The sequence below is a fragment of the Cyprinus carpio genome, chromosome A20 (genome assembly GCF_018340385.1).
Source record: "Cyprinus carpio isolate SPL01 chromosome A20, ASM1834038v1, whole genome shotgun sequence".
NCBI lineage: Eukaryota > Metazoa > Chordata > Actinopteri > Cypriniformes > Cyprinidae > Cyprinus > Cyprinus carpio.
The window spans coordinates 22,746,079-22,759,036 of record NC_056591.1 but is presented as its reverse complement, the minus strand read 5'-3'; positions in this window follow the sequence as shown (position 1 = coordinate 22,759,036).

Sequence of the window (12,958 nt, the reverse complement as noted above, 5' to 3'; positions counted from 1 at the left end):
TTTACCGCGGTATGCTAGAGAGGTACAGATTCTGTTCCATTCATGTTCAGCTGATGCAAAGGTTATTTTTATTTTCAAATGCTGGTTTAATGTCACTTCTGTCACACTGTGCTTGTCTGAATGCATCTGAATCCGGCTCCAGGATTTCAAGGGCAAAGACTCTCTGGGAGCGCTCAGCTGGTTTTGCAGCAGCAGACGGTGGACATATTTGCTAATGGATTTCTATGCATTGTTTATATTTTTGCACTGACTTAAAAAAAAAAAAGAAGAAAAAATGCATTTAATTTTCTTTCTTTTTTTATGTATTATTTTCCCACAAAGGTGCTACGACGCTGGAGGCCTTCCACACTATTTTTGCATGACCTGCTTTGGTAAAGTGTCTTCCTGTAAGCCAAGAGCTCTCTTTAAATGTCAGAGTTCACAACACTGTTATTTTGTAATGTGGGGTTTGGAAATAAACGACAAAAAAGAAGTGATTCTGAATGACTTATTAATGTTTATAAGCAAATAGTTGCTCAAGAAAAACTGATGCATGTATGAGCATCACTGGTACTGTTGTTCATATTGTATTTGTATTTCAGCAAAAATATAACTCTATTTTACAAACCAGCAACATGATAAAAAAAATCTACTCTACAAATAATCTACTCAGAAGCATTGTTAACTGAAACTAAAGCATATATATATATATATATGTTTGTGTGTGTGTGTGTTTATATATATATATATTTATATATACTAATTTTAGTATCATTATAATACCATTTTAGTTTTTATTATTTTGAATCAGTTTTCATTGTTATAGTTTAAATGTTCATATTAATTTTAGTTAAACGTTTAGTAATTTTGTTGTGTGTTTTTGTCATTTTTAGTAGTTTATATTATATATATATATACATATATTTATTTTATATAACTATACAACAAGTAACAAAAAAGTCAGTTCTACAGCTTATATGTATATGATACATATAAGCTGTAGAGAGTATATGATAATAAGAGACAAATACAAAATATTAATAAATACTACAATAGTATATAAATAATTAAGGATATATATAAAAATTATAAATATATGCATATTTTTATTTTGCATGAACAAGCGCCACTTACATTTTCTAAAGAACATGTAAAAATCTATTTTGTAATATGTGACCCTGGAGCACAAAAGCAGTCTTAAGTCTCTGGGGTATATTTAAAGCAATAGCCAAAAGAACACTGTATGGGTCAAAATTATAGATTTTTCTTTTATGCCAAAAATCATTAGGATATTAAGTAACGATCATGCTCCATGAAGATATTTAGTAAATTTCCTACCGTAAATATATGAAAACTTTATTTTTAGATTAGTAATATGAACTGCTAAGAACTTAATTTGGACAACTTTAAAGATGATTTTCTCAATATTTAGATTTTTTTGCCCCATCAGATTCCAGATTTTCAAATAGTTGCAACTCAGATGAACACTGTTCTATCCTAACAAACCATACATCAATGGAAAGATTATTTATTCAGCTCTCAGATGTTGTATAAATCTCAATTTTGAAAAATTGACACTTAAGACTGGTTTTGTGCTCCAGGGTCACATATATAATGCTTAAAATGTATAAAAACGTTTGAAGAAGTGCAGTACTCATAAATCTCCTACAGTCTCGGAGCAGAGGCCGTGTCACTCTGCTGCCACTCATATTGCTCTATATTTGTCGTGGGGGGGATTGTCCATGTGGGAGGCTTGAATTCTCTACATAGGAACAGAGGCCAAAAATAGTTTTAGTGTGGTTTCTAATTAGAAGTGAAGAGAGTCCCGCCTCATTAATTTGCTCCAATCGCTGCTGTCAGTCGGTTGCACTAGAATAGCCCTGATCACAGCGCTGCCGTGTTATGGACGTATTAGGCAAAGCTCTGACAACAGAGCAAACACTGGGAAGGAGGGGCTCGAGGTCTCACTCTCTCAGATCTCAAGAGACTCAGGAGTTTAACTCTGATGAAGCTCCTAAATATCCTAAAACTCAAACTGACCCAAATGTGACATGTACTTGCGTTCGGTTCTCAGGAGAAAGATCTGGGGCGCTGGTTTTCTAGGAGGAAGAACTGAGATGTTGATCTGTGGTTTTCGTTCCAGGGTTTTGTGTCGTGGGAAATGAAGCATGTGGCTTTAATGGCACCCTTGTGGGCGTCTGATTCAGGGTCAGCTGTCACACCTTTTTAGAGTGACATTTCTAAAGTGTGCCGTGACTGAATTACACTAAAAATATCTTAATTTGGGGTGTTATTCTGTTACTTTTTATAAAACTGATAGAAAGCATCTCTGCCGATGTCAGAAGTGGTTCAGGAGAGGGAAACGTTGGCAGTGATGGTGACATCTGATACTGTTTTGACGGCAGGAGATCCTCTGTGAATCACTGATCTGAGACCTGCACTGACTCATGGGTCTTTCTGTATGTTAAGACATGAATCAAGACATGGACATTGTGTCTGTAATCGTTTAGGTCATATTTGCATTTATATATATATATATTATATATGTGTGTGTGTGTGTGTATGTGTGCATGCGTGTGTGTCTGTGTGTATGTGTTTGTGTGTATGTGTCTGTGTGTGTGTGTGTGTCTGTCTTTGTGTGTGTGCGTTTGGGTTTGTGTGCGTGTGTCGGTGTGTGTGTTTGTGTGCGTGTGTGTGCGTGTGTCTGTCTTTCTGTGTGTATGTGTATGTATGTGTGTGTGTTTGGGTTTGTGTGCGTGTGTCTGCGTGTGTGTGTGTTTGTGTTCATGTGTGTGTGCATGTGTGTGTGTGTGTGTGTGTGTGTGTGTGTTACGTGTGTGTGCATGTGTGTGTGTGTGAGTGTGTGTGTGTGTGTGTGTGTGTGTGTGTGTGCGCGCGCGCGTGTCTGTGTGTTTTGTGTGTGTGTGTGTGTGTCTGTCTGTCTCTGTCTGTCTGTCTGTCTGTGTGTGTGTGTGTGTCAGTTTGTGTGTCTGTTTGTTAAAAAACACATCTAAATGACGATCTATGCTCTCAATGTCAAATGCAGAAACAATAATCACTGAATCATCAATGAACTGACTTTAACTGAAATATTGACTGTTTTTTATTGTCCTCTTGCATTATTTTCCTGTTTAACACCATAAAGCTGATTTGACACAATCTGTATTGTCTAAAGTGCTATATAAATAAAGGTGACTATACTGTAAAAAATGTTAATATTTATTTGTTATTCTAAATAACATTATTTTCATGACAATTAAGTACATTTCTCATTACTGTAATGCATCTGGATATTTTACTTCTGACTTTCTCTTGTAATTCTTATTATTCTCTATGATTCCCAGTTAAATATTTAATAAACATTCATTACAACAAATAACTACTGAAAACTACTACTGAAACTTTCAACAGTTTTAACTAATTTAACAATCATTCAGAATAATAAAATAATAATAATTTATATTTTATGTATTATTATTATTTATGATATTTAGTGTTGCATTATGGCAATCACAATTTGGGGCTAAATGTGCTTAACTGAAATAAAATTAATGCATAATGCAAATAATAATAATAAAATTGTTATTGCTGTTGTTGTTAATAATAATAATAATAATAATAATAATAATACTGTGAAATGAAAAGCAAATCAAATCATGTTTTCAGATTTGACAAAACACTAAATTGAAACCCCGACATTTCAATATGTACTTATCAAATCCATCCAAGATCAGATGTCTAATTTTAAAGCTCTTCTCATTGTATGTTAACAAACTCTTTTGCTCGTTTGAGATCTTTAGAAGAAACTACTGAGGCTTAAATGAAACGTAACTGAGAACTGAGTCCTGTGAGCTTTAAAAAAGCAATGCATTTGCACTCAAAAGTGATGTTAAGGTAAAATAAGCTTCTTCGTGAGTTATCGTAAGGAATCTATAAAGATGTTTAAGATGTTCTGCTGGTTGTTGGTTAGACGCTGCTAAACAGAAAGAGACACGCTGTTCTTAAACAATGTCACTGCTTTCCTCTTTTAAACCTCATGTATACAGTCAGTGTGTTTTGGCTGGTTACTGTTGCTGTGCGTCTTTGTGCCCCACTTCAGGCCGTCCTGTTTGGAATGAGCTCTGGAGATACTTTCACTCAGAAGTGGCTCTATATGAAAGCTCGGTGGGCGTCTCTGGAGACAACAGCTGCAGACTTTAACAAGCAGACCAGCGCCGGTATATCACACTCTAAAAATGCAACAATGAAGACACATAATCCCATAAGGTCAGCGCAAAAATAATCAGGTCATGAGATAAAAATGGCTCTTGAAATATGAATATGTGTTAGAGGGAGTGGCAATCATTGCTCATACCTTGTAGTATCTACGCTATTGATTAGAGACACAAAAAAGTATTTTAGTGCAACAGTTATAAATTCGGAATCAGGATTATTATAATTAACTAAAACTAAAACTAGAAATAAAAAACCCTTTTGTTGCTTGAAATAAAATAAACGTTAATTAAAATAAAACAGAATACTTTTTTTATTTTATTTTGGCTAGTTGCTGCAACATTAAAATAACAAACATAATTAAATTAAAATAAAAAAGTAATAAAAACTATACATGCATGCCTTAAAAAATAAATAAAAATGACTATCAAACCAAAAATATAAAAAAATAAAATCTAAATCAAAATATTAATAAAAACTATAATAGTATATCGATTATATTAAAATTGCACTAGCAATTATTATTAAAATTGAAAGTTTATTACGTAGTAAACTTCAGCACATTTTATGTTTTGTTATGTAGCGATGCACTGATATAGAAATCTTTACACCAATAGCTGAAAATTATTAATCTATTCATTATAATCTGATATAATGGTGGATTTTATATTTATTTATTATTTATTTTTTGAAGAAAGAGCACTCATACTTCAGCTCTAGGAATCAAATCTTTATAATTGTATTTGATATGTTTTATTATTTTATTTTTATTGATTTATTATTATTATTTTTTAAACGCTACAAATATTTGCTGATTTATATTTGCAAATTATTTGCTGCAAATCCATTCAATTTCAGTTTTATTATTTTATTTTATTTTTAATTAATTTTATTAGATTGTTTTACTTTGATTTGATTTTAAAATGTTGCATAGAAAAGAGCATCAGAAAAATATTCTGCCCTGATATCACTGGCGTCTAATACCAAATTAGAAGCAAATTACTTACTGCAAATCCATTCAGTATTTACAGACAACATCATCTTAGTGTGTGTCTCACGCCTTGGTTGTTATTTTCACAGTAAACAGAGGGTAAACAGAAATGTTTGGCATTGGGCAAAAGGTGAAGTTTCTCCGTTGTAATGAGAGCCATGATGAAAATCTGTCCTTGCATAGCTGGAAGAAATCACTCTGCATTTAGATGTAATGTTAAGATGCTTCCCTCTTTAGTTCCAGCCACATGTCCAGCATCTACTTTTAGCCTGAAATATGAAACGGTCACAATAAAGGAGCTATTTATAAAGCCTGTGCTGTTTTGGGGGCAGTGAGATATCTGGAAATGACAACAGTACAGTACTGAATAGAGCTCCGAGCTGTCAGTCAACAGTATGATAACAGAGGTGATGATTTCAGACGCTTGACTCAATTCAAGGACATAAACATGTCTTGTTAGGCCTCGACATGATCAAAACTTTGCTGTTAAACCTGTTGCACACCATCTCCTCCATGCCTTCTGTCGTCTGACTGATAGTTTAGACTCTTTTAGCAAGTAAAAGCTCTTTTAGTGTAACTGTACAAGCGTCCACCTTCAGCCTTTATGAATTTTATAAAGAATTTTATAGAGTAAAGATAAGAATAACCTTTATATTTCTAGATGAACATTTAGCAGTACTTGAGTCTCCATCAATCTTTTTTTTTTTTTAGAAAAATCAGTGAGTCTCAAATATGATCATCAGGCTTTTGAGGAATGTTTATTTGTTCATCTCTCAATAATCATTGCATTATATGTTTTGATCATTTAAATCTTATCTTATAAGACATTATAGAGTGACGACTGATATTTATATCATTTTATGTAAGTATCTGCTTTAAATATCTCTTTGGTTTACATCACAAGTCTCAGGATTTCTTCACTTTTTGTCCATATAAATATCAGCGTCTGCACCAAATTCATATTTTTGCTCACTTTGAGTCTCTGAATAAAATTGAGCTGATTTATGAGCCATAAAAGCCTGATGTATCACATCTTCCCTTGTAAGTGCATTACTGTAAACACAATTTTTTTAGTCTTCATTGATCTTTATATATATATGAATGCGTACACCTTTAAGGGGCCTTCACACAATTACACAGGCAACACCTGCAAGCCGTTCATTTTCAACAGAGTTCATCAGAAATACCTGTACATTAGATTCAAAATGTCAATATAATATGTTTATGTTATCTTAAACAAAACAGACCACACTTTTTATCATTTACAATACCGAGATACAAGTGTGTAGGGCCCAGAAACTATAAAAAATATAGTAAAAATATTCCCTGAAATAACAATTTAAGTTAAAAAGACTAAAATGTTCAGAAAAGAAATCGTCAGATTGAGACTTTACTGCCATCTTGTGTCATAATTGAACATTTGCTTGTGAGCTTTTCTTCTTTATAGTGGCATATATATAAAATATAATTTATATTATAATAAAAAAAAAGATATATGATTTTATATTTATATAATTTATTTATATTCTTATGTGTAATTATACATATGTAAATAATACAAAATAATGATAATGTATTATTGTTAGTATTATTTTTTATTTTATTTTATATGTTTAAAAAAATAAAAAAAAAACATATACCTTTTTTTTTAAATAAAATAGTCTTTTGATGTCTTTTTTATCATTATTGTGAGGAAGCTGTTTTAATACAGAGTTTCCCAAACTGGCCTTCATGAAGGTTTGAGTTGATAAAAAGCTAATAATTTAATTAAATAAAGGTTTTTCAATCTTTTATATGTTAAGAACCCCCAAATATGATAAACCTCATGCAAGGGACCCCATCCTAAAATTTTAAACCCATGTGTCATGTGCCTTGTATAAAGACATTTTATATAATGTGAATTTATACTGTGGAAAAATTTATAAATATGTCAAAATATTATTTGGAAAATGAGTTTCTATTAAGTTACATTATTAAATGTGTTTCCTACTTATTACAGTACTGTACTATTAAGTCAAATTGTTATTTATTTATTTAAAAAACATTAATGTTATCTGAATCTACTTAATTTTATTAATTTATTTTAATCATATTTTATAATTTTTTTTACACTGTTTTTCTCCCTTGCAACCCACTTTTTCATCTATTTGTAACTCAAATATATTAATATATTTTATTACAGTTATATAATATATATGAACATATAAATAATAATAATAATAATAATAATAATAATAATAATTAGACAGTTCAAGTTTTAATAGCTTTTTGTTACAGAAAATGTACAAAGTATTAAAATAGATCCTAATATCTTTTTGAAAGTGAGAAAAGCTTGGGTTAATTTTAATACCATACATTTATGAATAAAATACTAGGGGAGTACAAGGATTAGATTGGCTGTAAAATATACCTTTTCATATTGCTTTTCCAAAGTGATAAATCATGTCAAACAAGAGATTCTGAAAATACAGCTGGAAGTCTTGAACCATCTGTGATGCTCGTGAACAGAAAAACTCATTCAGACGTCAAAGTGAGAGGATTTGCACCATTGCTGCTTAAACATTAGGAAGATTTGAAGCTGTTTGGAAAGAGATGTATGACAGATTATTGCTCATAATGAAGGCTATTGATGTGAGCAAATGCCTAAGACAGGTATAAACTTGTAAATGTAATGAGTGTTTTTTTTAACAGCCTTTTAGTGACCTATATATAAAATATAATTTATATTATAATAAAAAAAATTATAATGATTACTGACTTGATTGATTTTATATTTATATAATTTAGCCTATATATGTGTAATTATACACATGTAAATAATAAAAATAATGATAATGTATTATTGTTAGTATTATTTTTTATTTTATTTTATGTTTATATATTTATAAAATAAATATATACTATAATTTTTTTGATGTCTTTTTTAAATTCGGATATTTATTATAAAAATTATAAATTAGTGATTGATTAGTGAAATGAAAGAATGATTTAATAAAAAATGAGAATGATTAGTAATGGTCTCTAATTGGCCTGATTAGCTAAGCACTTCTTATTTAGTGTTACAGTATTGCATGATTTGTAGATTACCCTTTAATGTTATATTTTGGGGTTTGGATTACTCCTGTTTTGCAAGTTTAAATATATATTCAATTATACTTTTTGTATTCATTCTGCACACACACACGCACCTTGTAATTAATGTTGTTTTAATGTATGAGCGTATAATGCCCTCTGGTGGCAAAGATGAGCAAAACACACTCGTACAAAATCCACTATTGCCATTCATTTTGTATTAATTCTGGCCTTGATTTTTTTTTATTTTAATTTTAATTTTGTCAGTAGCTTATCTGATGACATGATCATTTGACTCAAGGCACTCTAGACCGACAGAAGGTAAAACAATCTGTGTTGATGTTAATACTCTTAATGTAAACTAGTCTTGATATATGATCTAAGGTTACCCTCTTGTAACCCCTGTTAAATCTCTCAGTGCGGGCCGTGTAAAAAAGTAAGAAAAAACGTTTTAGAACATCAGGAATAAGGTCTTACTGCTTTCTGGAGGCTGTGAACATTTATTTAATTATATAGTGCCTCTTAGAATAACAGACTGATAGATTTAGCAGGCCCTCATCTCAAATGAATAATTTTGCCCAATTTACTGCTGCATATCAAACCTGAGCAATGAGTTTTGCGTGAATGTGAATGTTGTTGTTGTTTTGTTTTGTTTTTTGCTCTCCTAAAAGTAATAATTCAGTTTCCACTTTTTCCACAGCAGCTGGATTTTGATTCATTGCCGGCTGCAAAGGGAGTCTCTGCACTAACGAAAAAATTACTTTTTACCATCAACATATCAGATTTGACAAATCAGATCCAGGTCTCAGATTTTTTAGCGTGCAGGTAGTTGAATTGCATTTTCAGTTTTTTATATACTGTATACTTTTTAGTGCTGCTGTCAAAATGAACGCATTAACGCAGGCGATTATTTATGAATGCTCGCTTTCAGTCCTAAAAAAATGTTATTAAACAAATTTACTATCTTTATGTTGTTTCAACATTAATTTGAAAATAGAATGTGAAATTAATGCAATATAAAAGTATATTTAAAAACTATAATGTTAGGTGGGATTAACTTTTTTTTTTTTAAAATCGAGTGACACCACCAGTATAAAATAAAAATATAAATTCAAAAAGCATAAAATATATAATTAATATAATAATGTTTTAGTATTTCTATTACCTGAAATAAAATGTTATAATGTTTTACTGTATTGTATATGTAAAGTATTTATGTATTATTAATTATTATTATTATGTAGGCTAAATATAATTATATATATAATTAATTATTATCGTCATTCATTTCCAGAATTTTTTGTTTAAATGTAACATACGCGTACACACAATTATATGTACAAATATCAATTCAAAAAGTATCAAATATAATTAATAATGATAATAATAATTAATATGTATATATACACACATATACACTGATACAAAATATAATTTAAAAAGTATTTTTTTATTCTCATGCACTAAATACAGACTAATTTGTTGACATTTCACACTTTATTGCTTCTAATTAATGTGTAGAGACAGTGATTGCTGTACTATGACAGACTGAACGCTGTGTTCCCCGTATGTTTCCTTTCCAGTACAAAACGTCTTTGAGCAGCTGGCAGGAATTTAACTGACCGTGGTTTTTCTTTTAAAGCTATAGTGAATTATGGTGTTCATGTGACTCTGAAATTGCTACCTCGAGGATGTTTCTCTCTTTGACTTATGAGAGTGTGATTGAGTTTAACTGAGCCAGTCGCCTTGTGTGGCATCGCCAGCATATGGTGTTAATGGGGCTTATTTACTTATGAAAATAACTGCAGGGTGCCAGGCTATATGTTTCTCCATTAAATTGTCATGAGCTATTAATCACAAACACAGGGTGGATGTTTGAGGGAAAGTCTTAGGCCTTCTTAGCTACCTGAATCATAACATATCTGGTTTAATGGCAGACATTCGAGGAAAACGTCGACCCCTTGAGTATTTCTTACCACCATAATATTCAATGCATCGGCCAAGGACTCATATTCAGTGTTTGTGTACTCCCGAGAATATGTTTCTGGCTTCACACCGTCCTGGTTAATGGTTTGTTGTCCATTTGAAAGAGTATCCAGTGACCCGGATGCGGTTGCAGCGTTAATTGCTCACCCTGAATGTTATGCAATTCAGTTCATTATGTAAATGAATGAAGTTTGGGGGGAATTTCCCGATAGCAGCATGACTGGAGGACGATGGGCGTCTGGCGGAGGCTGCTGAAATGAGACACCCTCGGCTCTGTTCACCCGCGCGTTTTATTACAGCTCATTAAGACTGTGAATAACTCACTACCACAGTTCCATTAGCGAAGAGTGCACACACACACACACACACACACACACACACACACACACACACACACACACACTCACACACACACACATACGGGTAACAAAAATCTAAAGAAAAACAAAACAAAAACATGGATACTGTTTAAGTGTTTTTATTAGTATTATTATTATTTATTTTTAACTTATTTTTATATAAAAATTAAATTATTAAATTATTATAAAATATATTATTATTATTATTTTGCATTACAGCAATTCGTTTTTTGTAGTTGTTGAGAAAGTGTTTATTGTCAATAAATATCTTAATAAATGTCTTACAATTATACTCTGTATTCTTTATTCAATTAATTATTGCAAATAATTATTTATGCTTTGTTTTTATTATTATTGTTAGTGTTGATTTAATTTTTTTTTTACATTACAGGAATTAGAATTTGGGGAGAAAGCAATTCTTGCAAAGAAAGAAAATTAATTAATTAATTAAATTAATTCATTATTTAGTTCAATGATTAATTTATTGCTGTTGTTAGTGTTTTATTTTATTTTGCATCACAGAAACCAGCTTCTGGGGAGAAAGTGTTCTTAATTGTTGATATATATTCTACAATTATACTTTTTTATTTATGCAATTAATTCTTGCAAATATTTTTCTTTATCTTTCCTTTATTTCTTTGTTGTTGTTCTTATTGTTTTTTAAAATTATTTATTCATTTATTTTACTTATCTATTTTTGTTTTGTTTTGCATTACAGCAAATAGATTTTGGGGCAAAAGTGTGCTTAATTGTAAAAAAACATCTTAATTATATTTTATATAATTATATTTTGTTTTATTTATGCAATTGATTCTTGCAAATAATTATTTCTTTCCATTATATCTTTGTTATTAATGTGATTGTTGTTATTGTTACTGTTTATTATTAATATTATTTATTTGTTTTAATTGTGGATTACAGCAATTAGAATTTGGACTTTGCAGTTTTCGTCTTCTCTTAATTTCTTTATTATTATTATTATTATTATTATTATTATTAATAATAATAATATTGCTATTTTTAATTGTAAAAATGTTATAAAATTATATATATATATATATAAAACTTTAATTTCACTTTTATTTTCCATTGTGTATAAAATGTGCTATATATATCAACTTGCCTTGCCTTAATTTTTTTAAATATGAGAAATATGTTTTAAATATGTTCTTTACAGTTTCCATTGATATATTACATGACTTGAAAGTTTTCGCCTGCTGGAAAGGTTAAACATTGACCCAGAATAGTTAAAGGGTCTGGTGCTAAACACATCAGCGGTGCTGCTCAGGTGCGTTCAGGAGCTGAGAGGAAACCATCGCTGTATGTTTGCAGTTTTCTTCACTCTCTAAATCTCTCTCTGTCTCTCGTTTCAGGACTGAACTGTGATTGCCATTAAGGTAAGAAGTCTTTCCCCTCCTCTTCTGCTTGTCTGTTGAGTGGTGTTAACATCATGGAGACACCATTATTTCCATGCTGGACCTGAAACCTGATACTTTTGTTTCTGGAAAAGTGACCCTCATCATTTCTGCTAGACTTACGGCTCTAGCATGTATAATGAACACGAGGATTTTGGGTGGATGCATAAAAAAACACTTATTCACTTCTTTTGTTTTTATAATTTGGCAAAAAACAAATGGGACTGAAATATACTTTTGTTTAGAATCGGGCACATATTTCTGATTTAACATATATTTTTTTTTAGCATGCATTAACAAATTAAATTAGATTTTATAGTTGAGATTTAATTAAAAATTAAAATATAATTTATTTCTAAAAAGTGATTTTTTAATCCTTAAATACATATTATATGAGCAACCATTAAGTAGTCTATAGGCACATATTTCTAATTTATCATATATGTATATTAAAATATTAATTATTGCAAAACATTGCATTTTTTTTAGCTTTAACTACATGTTATATGACCGACCAGTAAATAATCAGTAGGCACATATTCATAATTTAACATATTTTCAGCATGTTTAAGGTCATGTTTCAGCAGTTTCAAAAATGATAATTATTATTTAAAAAATTACTTTTTAAAAATATTTACCTACACTTTATATGAACAACCACAATGCAATCAGTGGGCACATATTTCTAACATATATTTTTAGCATTTTTAAGTTAATGGTTTAACATTTTCAATTAAAATTAAAATAATTAATTTAAAAATTGCATTTTATATAATATATTATATATATATATATTATATATATATATATATATATATATATATATATATATATATATATATATATATATATATTATAATTTGGCAAAAAACAAATGGAATTGAAATATACTTTTGTTTACAATTGGGCACATATTTCTGATTTAACTTTTTTTTTTTTAGCAT